Raw genomic sequence first — 15,135 nt, 5'->3', positions numbered from 1 at the left:
AATTAGTGAAATGGTACTAACTATATGAACCATTTATGCTTTGCCAGTATTTTAATAAGGGATTTCTACAAACAAGGGAGGTCCTCCTTATCCTGTGCTAAACTTAGTATCCCTGTGGTGCACATGATTTGGGGAGATAGTGAGGGTCTGGGAAACCTATTCATCTGTTTTCACTTCTAATGTTTTCTCAGAACTATAATCAAGGCAGCAGTATTTGGCAACGAAACTTGCCTCAAATTACACTTTTCTGGAAATGTTGAGTTTAGTGAGAGAATAGCACAGCATTTAATGCAGTGGTCCCCAAACTGTGGGGTGAGACCCCCTAGTGGGCTGCAGCAAGGCCCAGGCCAGCCCCCACAGGCCATGGGGAGGGAGTGCCACTCAGCCATGCTCTGCCCCCAACTCTGCTCCTGGCCCCGACCGCGACTGCAGCCCCACTCCAGTCTGTAGCTCCAGCTGCAGCTTTGGCCCAAACACGTCACAGCTGGAAACTAAGATTTGAGATAAACTATAACCTATGAGATGGTGAAGTCTGAGTCAGCCAGTCAAAGTGCACATAAACTTAAAAAGAACCTCTCAAATCCAGTCCAGTCAGGAATGTCTTCTCCGTTTTGGAAAACAAGGTCTTTTTAGCACATGTTCATTTTGCTATAGGTTTAGTTTCAAACATCTGCCATTTGGGTAGACCCAGAGAGGTCCAATCTATACTGTAGCTCTACACCCACTATGCCAGCATGTTTTAAGTTTTTTTTTTTAAACCCAGTTTATAGCTAAGCTTTGGTTTCAGTTCTGCATTTTGGTACCCTTTAGCTTTAACAGGAATTGTGTCCATTTAACTGAGGGAAGAATTAATGTCCATGCTATTAGGATCTCTGAGAGAGCAGCTCTGGGCAGAGATGAATGGGGAAAAACCAGTTTCCAGGCGAACTCCGAGGAATAGGACAGTTGAAGTTGGCCCAGTGTGCCAGATTCATGCCTGTGATTTTTCGGAGTTCCTCCTTTTTGCTGAATATTAGAGCCTTTCCATTCAGATTGTACTTCTCTATGTTCTCTTTATATATTTCAATATTTCCAGTACTATTATTTCCTTTAAGCACCTTCTTTATCTGTAAAAAGAAAAAAAACCACATTGCTTTACCCAGTGAAAAACTAACAACTAAGTTCTTCGGAGTCATGCCCACCAACAATTAACCAAAAGTTAAGATTAACCATTAAGCACTTAGCATCCGATGAAGTGAGCTGTAGCTCACGAAAGCTCATGCTCAAATAAATTGGTTAGTCTCTAAGGCGCCACAAGTACTCCTTTTCTCATTAAGCACTTGTTAGGATTAAGAAATAACAGAAAAAATCTAATGATTTCCTTATCCTTTGTTTGACTTCGTTTCTTATTTATTCCCCTTCTCTCCTCGATGACATGGTAACTATTACTGTTTACACATACAGTATATAAATGTATGCCCAATAAATTAGAAGTCTTGCCCAGGCATTAGGCCTGTAAAGCTTTATTGTATCTTGAATTACGTGAACTATACTTATCTGCCAAGATCCTCTAACAAACGGTAAATTGCAAATTTGTATACATTTTCACATTACAAGCATCAATTCAGATGAAGTATTAAAAGCTTATGACTTCCCATTTTTAATTTTTTTAAATATTAATTTAAATTTAAATAATTTTTAAATTATAAAATGTTTTGAAATTATCCAGGTCCTGGAGAGGCATCCAGAACCTTTGGATATAACTGAAATTTTGGATAATTAAATTTCAGCTCATAATCAAATCTATACAAATTTTAGATGTGGAAATTGATTTTTACTAATCATGGTTCAAATAAATGTGGTATTATAAATGCATTAAATAATTTTCTAGGCCTTCTTTCCAATATTATTTGAATTATTTCATGGTGAAAAGTCCCTTTCCTCACACAGGATCAGATCTTTGTGCTGAGCAGAAGAGATCAACCCACGGCTCTACAGTTGTAGCACCTACACTCCGATCTCCAGGTTTTTTATGCATTTTTCACATAACTTGGACCATTTTATATTTATTATATGGACAAAAGAAGAAAAGAGGATAATTATAAATATTGCCTAGCTTTGCATACACCTTTTTCACCACAGAGTTCATGGGGAATTGTTTGGTTGAGTTTATCTGATATCATGCCATTTATGTTCTGTATGAGTTCCAGATGCCTTTTCAGGGAACTATCCAAGTTGATAGTGAGCATGAGCTTTCGTGAGCTACAGCTCACTTCATCAGATGTGTACCGTGGAAACTGCAGCAGACTTTATATACACACAGAGAATATGAAACAATACCTCCTCCCACCCCACTGTCCTGCTGGTAATAGCTTATCTAAAGTGATCAACAGGTGGGCCATTTCCAGCACAAATCCAGGTTTTCTCACCCTCCACCCCCCCACACAAATTCACTCTCCTGCTGGTGCTAGCCCATCCAAAGTGACAACTCTTTACATAATCAAGTCGGGCTATTTCCTGCATAGATCCAGGTTTTCTCACATCCCCCCCACCCCCATACACACACAAACTCACTCTCCTGCTGGTAATAGCTCATCTAAACTGACCACTCTCCAAGTTTAAATCCAAGTTAAACCAGAACGTCTGGGGGGGGGGGGTAGGAAAAAACAAGAGGAAACAGGCTATCTTGCATAATGACTTAGACACTCCCAGTCTCTATTTAAGCCTAAATTAATAGTATCCAATTTGCAAATGAATTCCAATTCAGCAGTTTCTCGCTGGAGTCTGGATTTGAAGTTTTTTTGTTTTAAGATAGCGACCTTCATGTCTGTGATTGCGTGACCAGAGAGATTGAAGTGTTCTCCGACTGGTTTATGAATGTTAGAATTCTTGACATCTGATTTGTGTCCATTTATTCTTTTACGTAGAGACTGTCCAGTTTGACCAATGTACATGGCAGAGGGGCATTGCTGGCACATGATGGCATATATCACATTGGTGGATGTGCAGGTGAACGAGCCTCTGATAGTGTGGCTGATGTTATTAGGCCCTGTGATGGTGTCCCCTGAATAGATATGTGGGCACAATTGGCAACGGGCTTTGTTGCAAGGATAAGTTCCTGGGTTAGTGGTTCTGTTGTGTGGTATGTGGTTGTTGGTGAGTATTTGCTTCAGGTTGCGGGGCTGTCTGTAGGCAAGGACTGGCCTGTCTCCCAAGACTTGTGAGAGTGTTGGGTCATCCTTTAGGATAGGTTGTAGATCCTTAATAATGCGTTGGAGGGGTTTTAGTTGGGGGCTGAAGGTGACCGCTAGTGGCGTTCTGTTATTTTCTTTGTTAGGCCTGTCCTGTAGTAGGTAACTTCTGGGAACTCTTCTGGCTCTATCAATCTGTTTCTTTACTTCTGCAGGTGGGTATTGTAGTTGTAAGAAAGCTTGACAGAGATCTTGTAGGTGTTTGTCTCTGTCTGAGGGGTTGGAGCAAATGCGGTTGTATCGCAGAGCTTGGCTGTAGACGATGGATCGTGTGGTGTGGTCAGGGTGAAAGCTGGAGGCATGCAGGTAGGAATAGCAGTCAGTAAGTTTCCGGTATAGGGTGGTGTTTATGTGGCCATTGTTTATTAGCACTGTAGTGTCCAGGAAGTGGATCTCTTGTGTGGACTGGACCAGGCTGAGGTTGGTGGTGGGATGGAAATTGTTGAAATCATGGTGGAATTCCTCAAGGGCTTCTTTTCCATGGGTCCAGATGATGAAGATGTCATCAATATAGCGCAAGTAGAGTAGGGGCTTTAGGGGACGAGAGCTGAGGAAGCGTTGTTCTAAATCAGCCATAAAAATGTTGGCATACTGTGGGGCCATGCGGGTACCCATAGCAGTGCCGCTGATCTGAAGGTATACATTGTCCCCAAATGTGAAATAGTTATGGGTAAGGACAAAGTCACAAAGTTCAGCCACCAGGTTAGCCGTGACATTATCGGGGATAGTGTTCTTGACGGCTTGTAGTCCATCTTTGTGTGGAATGTTGGTGTAGAGGGCTTCTACATCCATAGTAGCCAGGATGGTGTTATCAGGAAGATCACCGATGGATTGAAGTTTCCTCAGGAAGTCAGTGGTGTCTCGAAGGTAGCTGGGAGTGCTGGTAGCGTAGGGCCTGAGGAGGGAGTCTACATAGCCAGACAATCCTGCTGTCAGGGTGCCAATGCCTGAGATGATGGGGCGCCCAGGATTTCCAGGTTTATGGATCTTGGGTAGTAGATAGAATATCCCAGGTCGGGGTTCCAGGGGTGTGTCTGTGCGGATTTGATCTTGTGCTTTTTCAGGAAGTTTCTTGAGCAAATGCTGTAGTTGCTTTTGGTAACTCTCAGTGGGATCAGAGGGTAATGGCTTGTAGAAAGTGGTGTTGGAGAGCTGCCGAGCAGCCTCTTGTTCATATTCCGACCTATTCATGATGACAACAGCACCTCCTTTGTCAGCCTTTTTGATTATGATGTCAGAGTTGTTTCTGAGGCTGTGGATGGCATTGCGTTCCGCATGGCTGAGGTTATGGGGCAAGTGATGCTGCTTTTCCACAATTTCAGCCCGTGCACGTCGGCGGAAGCACTCTATGTAGAAGTCCAGTCTGCTGTTTCGACCTTCAGGAGGAGTCCATCTAGAATCCCTCTTTCTGTAGTGTTGGCAGGGAGACCTCTGTGGACCATCACAGGGCCTAATAACATCAGCCACACTATCAGAGGCTCGTTCACCTGCACATCCACCAATGTGATATATGCCATCATGTGCCAGCAATGCCCCTCTGCCATGTACATTGGTCAAACTGGACAGTCTCTACGTAAAAGAATAAATGGACACAAATCAGATGTCAAGAATTATAACATTCATAAACCAGTCGGAGAACACTTCAATCTCTCTGGTCACGCAATCACAGACATGAAGGTCGCTATCTTAAAACAAAAAAACTTCAAATCCAGACTCCAGTGAGAAACTGCTGAATTGGAATTCATTTGCAAATTGGATACTATTAATTTAGGCTTAAATAGAGACTGGGAGTGGCTAAGTCATTATGCAAGGTAGCCTGTTTCCTCTTGTTTTTTCCTACCCCCCCCCCCAGATGTTCTGGTTTAACTTGGATTTAAACTTGGAGAGTGGTCAGTTTAGATGAGCTATTACCAGCAGGAGAGTGAGTTTGTGTGTGTATGGGGGTGGGGGGGATGTGAGAAAACCTGGATCTATGCAGGAAATAGCCCGACTTGATTATGTAAAGAGTTGTCACTTTGGATGGGCTAGCACCAGCAGGAGAGTGAATTTGTGTGGGGGGGTGGAGGGTGAGAAAACCTGGATTTGTGCTGGAAATGGCCCACCTGTTGATCACTTTAGATAAGCTATTACCAGCAGGACAGTGGGGTGGGAGGAGGTATTGTTTCATATTCTCTGTGTGTATATAAAGTCTGCTGCAGTTTCCACGGTATACATCTGATGAAGTGAGCTGTAGCTCACGAAAGCTCATGCTCAAATAAATTGGTTAGTCTCTAAGGTGCCACAAGTACTCCTTTTCTTTTTGCGAATACAGACTAACACGGCTGTTCCTCTGAAACAAGTTGATAGTGAGATTGGAAAACTGTTTAACATTTTTAACTGTGAATTTCTCTGTCTTCATGATCTTTTCAGAAATTTCCTGATCACCATCAAGTTCTAGAAGCTTTTCAATCTTTGTTTTAATCGTATTCAGCTCAAAAGAGTTCTCATCATAAATGTCCAATAAGAGATTAGCATCTTTTTGGCTTCCAACATTGGTTTCACTAAGCAGATTCCTTTGCCGATTATCTTCCACACATTGCAAAATCCAGCTCAGACGGCAAGGCCAGTTGTTAGCAAGAATGACCCAATTAACCAACAACACCTCAAAAAATTTTTCTACCTCCACCTCAGTCTGGAGTCCCATTTTGATCATTAGCATAACGTTTGTCACAGTATTGACTATCCTTTTCATCTGGATATTATTTCCTGGCATGTATTCATTCCCTATTTCTTTCAGATACTGAAAAGCTTCTGAGAGGATTTCTTGTTCATTGCAAGTGCCAGATCTTTCAGAGTTTTCTGCTGGGTTCTTTTCCTGGTGATTCACACTGTTATTATGCTCAAATAAATGTGTTAGTCTCTAAGGTGCCACAAGTCCTCCTTTTCTTTTTACTGTTATTATGCGCTCTCTCTGATTCCCCTTTGCTCCTTGTAATTTTTTGGAGTAAATGTCACATGTTTTGTGACTTTTCTATACATTCTGTGATGATACTTGGATCAACAGCCAAGATGGAGATGAATGGGGCATCCTTGTCTGAGAGGAGGACGTTCATTGCATCGAGAACACCGACCACTTTGTCTGGGGTGCATATATCCAAGTTAGTGACCTTTAGCACCACACAGATCTCTTTTGGCTTATAGATGGCCATAAACTGAAGGAACTTGGTAATTACCTCAACCTCTATTTTAACTTTGTGCATGAAGCCCAGCTGAGAACTGAAATCTTCCCTGCTCATTTCTTTCTCCAGCTTGCCTTTTAGGGTGAAGATTAAATTTTTCAGAACAGGGAAGGCATATATGGTAGTAATTGCACTCCCAGTTGGTATTAAGATATTAACTATTGTGTCCCTGCTGGAGATCTCAAGACATTAGAAGGAGAATAAAATGTGCACTTCATATAGGTTTTCATAACCCATTTACATGATCCTTTAGTCTCAACTTTGACTTCACTCCCAAACACCCTAAACGCACTCATGAGTATCCTATCTCTCTTTTCAATTACATCACACAGTGCGATGACCAGTCCTGCCCAAGTATGGTCACTACCAACATACTCCCAGGCACTGAAGTTTATAAAGATGTAGCCAGTATCGTCGGCCTGTGGTGTTTTTCGAACTGGTATAAAGAAAACCATGCAGAAGAGGATACAAAATAGATGAATTAATAACCTGAGGCAGCACAAGAAATGCTTAAACAGAAACAGTTGAAGGAATTGCTAGTGTGTTGGGATCGGGATAATTGGGAAGAGATCTGCACAACCCCAATGCAGCTGCAAAGGGGCCCAGAAAAACAGTAGATCGCCTCCAGTTCCCCTGTGGGACACAAGGTAGAGGGACCGATTTGCAAATGCTTTGAGGGGGTATCCATTGTCTGAACTAGGGTGCCTAGCTACATTAGGATTTTGTGCACAGTAGGAGAGGAAGGATGGCCCAAGGGTTAGGGGACTAGTCTAGGACTTGGGAGACCTGGCTTCAGGTCCCTGCTCTTCCACAGACTACCTGTGTGATGAGGCAAGTCACTGCTTCAGTTTACCATCTATAAACTGGGGTAAATAGCACATCCCTACCTCACAGGAGTGTTGTGAGGTGCTCAGATATGACAGTAAGGGGCATCATTTAAATACCTATAATATCTATATAGATGGAGACTTAAAGGGTCAAAGTAAGTAGAAGCCACTGAATCCACCCTACTTGGATTGAAGTGTGAATCATTGTTCCATCACCCTTCCTGATACTTACCTTGGATTCTGTCCAAGAGCATTTTTTTGCGATATCCCCAGGGGGTATACAACCCAATTGTCACTGGAGGGGTAACATAACAGAGCCATAGCTAACGCTTTACAGCAAATATCTTCATTTGTCTTTTTTGCCTCATTTGTCACTAAGAGGAAAGAAAAAGCAAAGTCAGACTATAGGAAAATATCTTTTATACAGTAAAATACAAAGTTTAATTCAGAGGTGTTTGGACAATAGATGCAAATACTAGTTGTCAGTCATTTAGCTCCCTAATTTGTTAATGCCCAGAGGAAGTTGGAAGCTGTAACATATAGAGAGACTCTCTCTTGTGGCCCTTCTGGGCCCAACTCACGCAGCTGCTAGTCTCCACGGGTATGTCTCTGTCCTAACTGAGGTCCAGTAAAGTGGTATTTTGGCCCAACAGCCAAAGCACCCTCCAATCCTACTTCTTTTCTTGCATCTGAGGTTCAGAGGTAATCTGGAACAAAACCAAACCCAACTCAAAATCTGCATCAGCCTAGAAACCTTCAGTGGGGCCCCAGCCTTGTATTCAGGGCTAGTCTCCCAGTCTGTGCTTCTGGTGGTTGCCTTCTCAGAAGGGCTGATCTAGCAGGCAAACTAGCTGGCTCAGGGCTGCAATCGGGCTACTTTCCCAGCAAGAGAAACGGAGCTCTGTCCTGGTTAGCCCTAAGCTGATCTAGGTCCACCATCCTCTCCTTTTATCTTCTCTCTCCATGCCTGAAATTGGCTGCAGGTGTAGTGCGGCAGAGCCAACAGGATCCACCAGCTTTCTCTAATGGTTCATTGCCAGTGTGGAGCCTGTCAATCTTGTTAACTCCTTCACTCCCAATGTAACAGATGTCTAAATAATAGAGCTGGACAAAATATTTTACTGACATTTTCCAGCTTTCGGTTCCCCCAGACACACACACACTTTTCCCCCTGCTCTTTTGCCATGCTGTCGTTTTAGCCATGGATTCTGCAATTTTTGCAATTAAAAAAATGACCTGGGTGATCACTAGTCCTCTACTCAGTTCCTGCTTTCATATTTTAAAAAATTACATTTCTAGCCCTATTCATTGCAGAGATAATTTTCCCAATGAGACTAATGCAGCCCTCTCTTCCTAAATGCCCCAAAGTAGAGCTTCTGTGGACCATTCCAGTCCTCTATATAAAGATTACATATAAAAGCTGCATTAAAATAAGGTTGTGAAGTCAAGCACTCAAAAGTTAGCAAACATCAGACTGAAAGTTGTCTAGACTTAAACTTTCATTCAGGCTTCTTTTGCATATGGGTTACGATAGTGTTGCTCTCAACATCACTCATGGAAGTCACCACTCAGGAATAGGAAACATAGGTCAGGTGGGCCAGATTCCATCCACTGGCTGTGTGGATAACACTCCTCAATTAGTAACATAATTAGGCGGTTTGCCTCTGTAGACCATCCACTACAGGGCACATAGCATACACTTCAGCAGTGGCTTACATGACTATTTCCCAGAGTGAAGAGACAGGTTAGGAATCAGGAATCCTGGGCTTACAATGTAATCTCATGGTTACAGCCTGCAGAGCCAAGCACATAGATTTGGCGCACTCATTCAGATCAGAATTCCCTTCCTGGAAGAGGAGCAGCCTATGGGGGCTGGAGCCAAGTAGCCACAAGAGGGGAGGGGGCCTCGGGCGGAGTGTGGGCAGGGCCACATGGGGCTGTTTGGGCACGCTTAGTCTTCCCCTGCCTATTAAAGGTGCTGCCGCCCATGCAAAAGCCACTCAGAATGGACGTAAGCAAACATTCAAATAACAGTGTGTTGTCTGAAGTGTAGCGGGAACATGGGCTGGTGCATTGTCCTCTCCACATTGAGGGAGGGGCAGACTGGGTAATAAACATATAGTGGTCAGGCTTCTGACCAGGGCAAGATGGTACAGTTCTGGGATCCTAGGCTGGCGAGCTGGCTGGAGCCTCTCTGTTGTTGGTTCATGAATGACTAGTGAAAGCATTGATGTATCTGCGGCTGGGTGTGTCCCTGTCTGTGAATGTTTGTGTGAGTGCAGGATCTGGAGGGGTCTACAGCTTACCACAGCATCACAGTGTGAGAAGGAGCCCAGGTTGTTAAGCCAGAGGGCCCAGCATTACCCCAGTTCCAAACTGCACCCCCCAGTAGGGGCATCCTTAGGATTTATGGGGCCCTATGCGGTATTATTAAACTGGTGTCCCTATGCCTGACGGCAGCCCGGGCTCGCAGCCCAGTGGGGGAGGGGGAGGAGGGACGAGGCAGCAAAGGATAGCGAGACGGCTGGCCCGTCTCACGGTGCCGGAGAGTCACAGTTCCCCACAGAGGCCCCTGTGCCCTCTCCCTCACACAGAATCGACATGCAGAAGGTACCTAATTAAAAGCACTAAACTTGGAAATAAAAATGTCAGGTTTTTTGATATGCCCTGAAGTTTGTCAGACACTTATTTGCAAAAACTTTGTAGTAAGGGCGAGTCAGCTGTCTTGCTGAAAACAACATTAAATATTATGGACTATATGATGCAGCTCTTCTCTGTTTTACATTTTCTTAATCAGTATTTCTAAGCTGATTTTATATTTTAAATGTACTCTTAAGCCTTCATAAAGTAATCATTCCAGATTACTACATATTTAACTCACTGAAACAAAGACATTATTTAAAATTAATCAGTCACAGAGGTTTAGCATGTTCATAACAATGTTCATTGCTTTTAGAAAAAGGGAACACTAATTTACTTTGTGTGATCTCCATAACAATAGACATGTTTATGAAATTTCACCAACTTTAATAAATATATTTCCAAAAAAATTTAGGCATAAAAAAGGATTTTATATCTTACTAACATACTGATTTTGCTGGAGGGTTCTCTTAAAACTAGTTCATCAGATAGTCAGAAGTAAAAGAATCCCAGGCACTGCTACAGGCTGGGGACCGACTGGCTAAGCAGCAGTTCTGCTGAAAAGGACCTGGGGATTACAGTGGATGAGAAGCTGGATACGAGTCAGCAGTGTGCCCTTGTAGCCAAGGCCAACGGCATATTGGGCTGCATTAGTAGGAGCGTTGCCAGCAGCTCGAGGGAAGTGATTATTCCCCTCTATTCGGCACTGGTGTGGCCACACCTGGAGTATTGCGTCCAGTTTTGGGCCCCCGCTACAGAAGGGAAGTGGACAAATTGGAGAGAGTCCAGCGGAGGGCAATGAAAATTATTAGGGGGCTGGGGCACATGATTTATGAGGAGAGCCTGAGGGAACTGGAGTTATTTAGTCTGCAGAAGAGAAGAGTGAGGGGGGATTTGATAGCAGCCTTCAACTACCTGAAGGGGGGCTCCAAAGGGGATGGAGCTCAGCCGTGGCAGATGGCAGAACAAGGAGCAATGGTCTCAAGTTGCAGTGGGGGAGGTCTAGCTTGGCTATTAGGAAACACTGTTTCACTAGGAGGGTGGTGACGCACTGGAATGGGTTACCTAGGGAGATGGGGGAATCTCCATCCTTAGAGGTTTTTAAGGCCCAGCTTGACAAAGCCCTGGCTGGGATGATTTAGTTGGGGATTAGTCCTGCTTTGATCAGGGGATTGGACTAGATGACCTCCTGAGGTCTCTTCCAACCCTAATAATCTATGATTCTAAAGAAAGGGGAAACTCTTTGTCCAACTATCTGGAAGGAAAGGGGCGTTGTCCCTTTAAGGGCTCTCTTCAACTGGGGGTGGGGGTGTGTGAAGGGAGAAAGGGATGGACAGAAAGGACAGGAAGACTTTGGAAGCAAGTTTTTTTTACTATAGTAATTAAAATTAAAATGTGTATTTTAGATAAAGGTGGTCTTTTGAAGGATTTATTTAAAAAACTATATGTCTGAAGATCCAAGCATTTAAGGCTAAAGATGATTGTGCATCTAAAAATCTATGCAAGGATTTTTTTGCGATGTGATTTTATAATCTTCATCAACTCACTAATGAAATATTTTTAAAGCATATTTTAAACTAAGGTCCTGTAGACTAACATGTTCTGAGTAAATATTACAATCATGCACAGCTGTTTTTGTCAGTAAATTCAGAAACTGACAGTAGATACCTGGGGGTTGGCTTCGTTACCCCTTGAATGGCTCTTTAACAGTTTCAGTGTTGTGCGAATAGGTCTGGCAGGCTGGAGGCCTTTTCACTTTTAACTTACTAGGTGGAGTAACAGTCACCAGGCTCCAGCAGGCAGCTGTGGGAGCCTGCAGGAAGGGTCCGAACAGGGATAGGAAAGCCGGGAGGGTAGACACTAAGACCCAGTGTTGCCCCAAATTTTCAGGTGCCCTAAGCAGCTGTGAATTCTGCCAGGTTTCAGAGTAACAGCAGTGTTAGTCTGTATTCGCAAAAAGAAAAGGAGGACTTGTGGCACCTTAGAGACTAACCAATTTATTTGAGCATGAGCTTTCGTGAGCTACAGCTCACTTCATCGGATGCATACCGTGGAAACTGCAGCAGACTTTATATACACACAGAGATCATGAAACAATACCTCCTCCCACCCCACTGTCCTGCTGGTAATAGCTTATCTAAAGTGATCATCAAGTTGGGCCATTTCCAGCACAAATCCAGGTTTTCTCACCCTCCGCCCCCCCCCCCCACACAGACTCACTCTCCTGCTGGTAATAGCCCATCCAAAGTGATTATCATACACATTGTGAAGAGAGTTGTCACTTTGGATGGGCTATTACCAGCAGGAGAGTGAGTCTGTGTGTGGGGGGGGCGGAGGGTGAGAAAACCTGGATTTGTGTTGGAAATGGCCCAACTTGATGATCACTTTAGATAAGCTATTACCAGCAGGACAGTGGGGTGGGAGGAGGTATTGTTTCATGATCTCTGTGTGTATATAATGTCTGCTGCAGTTTCCACAGTATGCATCCGATGAAGTGAGCTGTAGCTCACGAAAGCTCATGCTCAAATAAATTGGTTAGTCTCTGAGGTGCCACAAGTCCTCCTTTTCTTTTTGTGAATTCTGCATATGCCTAAGGACGGCCCTGACCCCAGGGAAGTATGTCACAGGGGTTACTTGGCAACCTACTTAAGCTTGTAGGAGGGGAGGAGCGAGGAAGGTCTACTGCATGTCAGCCAGCCTCACCGTCATGGCTGCCACCCCCTCCACCAACTGCTGGGACCCCAGGATTTCCATCTTAGCATTCCCCTGATCCTAACAGATGTCCTGACCAGACGAGGCAAGAAGGGACCAGTGACATCACCGCCGCCCACCCTCGGGTCAGCTGAACCCTGGACAACAATGTGACCTGTAATGTGAACATGAGGCTCTTGCTAACACTTTACCATATTGTTTTCTGTTCTTGCCTTTCTCTTTTTTCCTTCTAACTAATCAGCGTCTGACTTAGCCAGCCGGGACAAATCTACCCTTGCACCACAGCAGTAGTTAGAAAAAGGCTCTAAATAATGCTTTCATCTGATTGCTTCTGATGGAGTTTAGGGTGCAAGCCAGACTAATGAGGGGCCATGTCGCCACTTGCCCTGCAATCTGGGGTGCCTCACAATGCTCTGCTGCTGTAGCTCCCAGCCTGGGGTTCTCACAAGCATCCTGCCTGCATGCAGGTCACCCCCTGAGTGTGTGTGCGCTAGACATCCCTGGGTCAGCAGCTCTGACCCAGCAGCCTGTTTACAGCCCCATTCTGGCTTCTACCAGCCATGGCTACAACCAGCAAGGTGACCCCACACACACCCCCGTCCTGAATTTTCCCGAAACCACAGGCTTTGCAGCGTCCAGCCCTCTCCTGGACTGTTCAAAGCAAATCCTCAGGTTCATTTGTCCCCCTAAAGACACAAACCCACCAGCTTCCCACACTAAGTGGAGTTTACATTCACTTTAATTCAAACACAGCACTGTTTTTGAAGCATAGTTATGGGGCTGCAGCTATGCTGGCATAGCCCCATTGTTTAGACACAGACGACACTGATGCAAAGGTGTAGGAGCTCCACCTTCCCAAGCAACAGTAGTTAGGGTGACAGAAGCATTCCTCTGTCTACCCAGGTCTGTGTACACTGGGGTCAGGTCAGCAAGACTGTGGTGCTCAGGGGTGTGGATTGGTCATGCCCCAGACTGATGTAGCTCTGTCAACCTAAATTTTAACTGTAGCTCGGCTTTAGGCTCCTCAGACTGTTAGGCCCTTTTGAAGGTTCTCCCTACTCTTTCTCTGCACTTGCAGACCCTTGCATGGCACAGAGCAATAACAGAGTCACAGGTCGATGCCCTTGGAAAACATGAAAGTCGATATGGCTTTCTGGCTTCCCATAATGTACTTGCCCTGGGTTTACACAGACGGGGCATCGAGCCTGCCCCTGAACAAGGGGCAAGTTCTGAGGAACTGAACTTTGGTTCCATGATAGAGGTAGCTAAAATGCAGATGAAAGAGTGCTATTTACAGAGAGATTTAATGAGGCTGGCAGGGCCTATTCATTCACCTCCGAATTATGAGTTTTCCCTAGCACTCACTGTGCATGTTAATAATTCGCTATACTTGCCCCGAGCATCTCTAATCTCGGGCCCGATGCCAGAAATTACTGAATTCTCCCAGAAACAAGGAGAAGGGATGCCTTCTGTTGGGGATCCCTGAGATACAAGATTGGAGTTCCCTGAAGGCAGTGGGCCTTGGGGCCATGTGCATGCCCCCTTATTACACTGAATGTTTGGACTCCGCACAGTACAGGGAGCCCCAGCCCCTCTCCCAGTCCAGTTCATTTGGCCTTACTGGCAAGAAGACTCAGAACTAGGGAGCTGTTCCTTCTCTTCCTTCCCTGGTGGCCATTTCTCCATTACTAGTTGACTCTGGGGTGGATAGAGTTACTGCTGTTCAGTGTTAGGATCCCCACAAGCCCAGTGGGTGTGACGGTCACACGCTCTGGGCTGTCGCACAGTCTGATCAATGCCCCATTCCAATGGCTGGTTTTGCAGTTAACCGTGGTATTTACCCAGCGCCCATCACTGCAGTGTCGGAATGCTTCACAATCTTTAATGCATTTCACCTCGCAGCCCCCTGGCAGGCAGGGCAGTGCTAATATCCCCATTGTACAGAGAGGAACGGATGCAACAAAAGACTCAGTAAAGTGACTTGTTCATGGTCATGCAGGCTGCCTTTTCCAGTGCTTAACTATTCTTAGAGTTCAAAAACAGTTCCAAATATCCAACCAAAACTCACCTTCCTGCAAACTAAGCAGGTGTCCCAACAGTCCTTGTTTGACTCAAGTCAATGTCTCGCTCCAATCTGGAGTATGGGGTGTATTTCCGGGAAGTGGCCAGACATAGTAACTCTGCATGTTTCAAAGGTTAACGGGACATCTTACTGTGAGTGTGTTCCTGTTGTGGACTGTGTGTGGGACCACGGGTGCATAAACGTGTCTATAGAGAAGGGCTCGGATCGTGACAGTTGATCCAATAACCTTGAATTTTGATGGTGAAATATTGAAATCTATATCCACTTTGGCAGCTCAGGCCCAGCTCTCTCCTGTTACCTTGGAGCGCTTACCTGCGTTAGAGGAAAATCCTGCCCTCTCTGCATGGCTATAAAGGGCCCAGATGCAGAGCAGTTGGTTTGGTTCCTCTATGCAAGGGATACTCAAAGATTTCTGGAGCCTCTGC

Source organism: Caretta caretta, chromosome 23 (genome assembly GCF_965140235.1).
Source record: "Caretta caretta isolate rCarCar2 chromosome 23, rCarCar1.hap1, whole genome shotgun sequence".
Classification (NCBI taxonomy): Eukaryota; Metazoa; Chordata; order Testudines; family Cheloniidae; genus Caretta; species Caretta caretta.
This window is presented reverse-complemented; position numbering follows the sequence as displayed.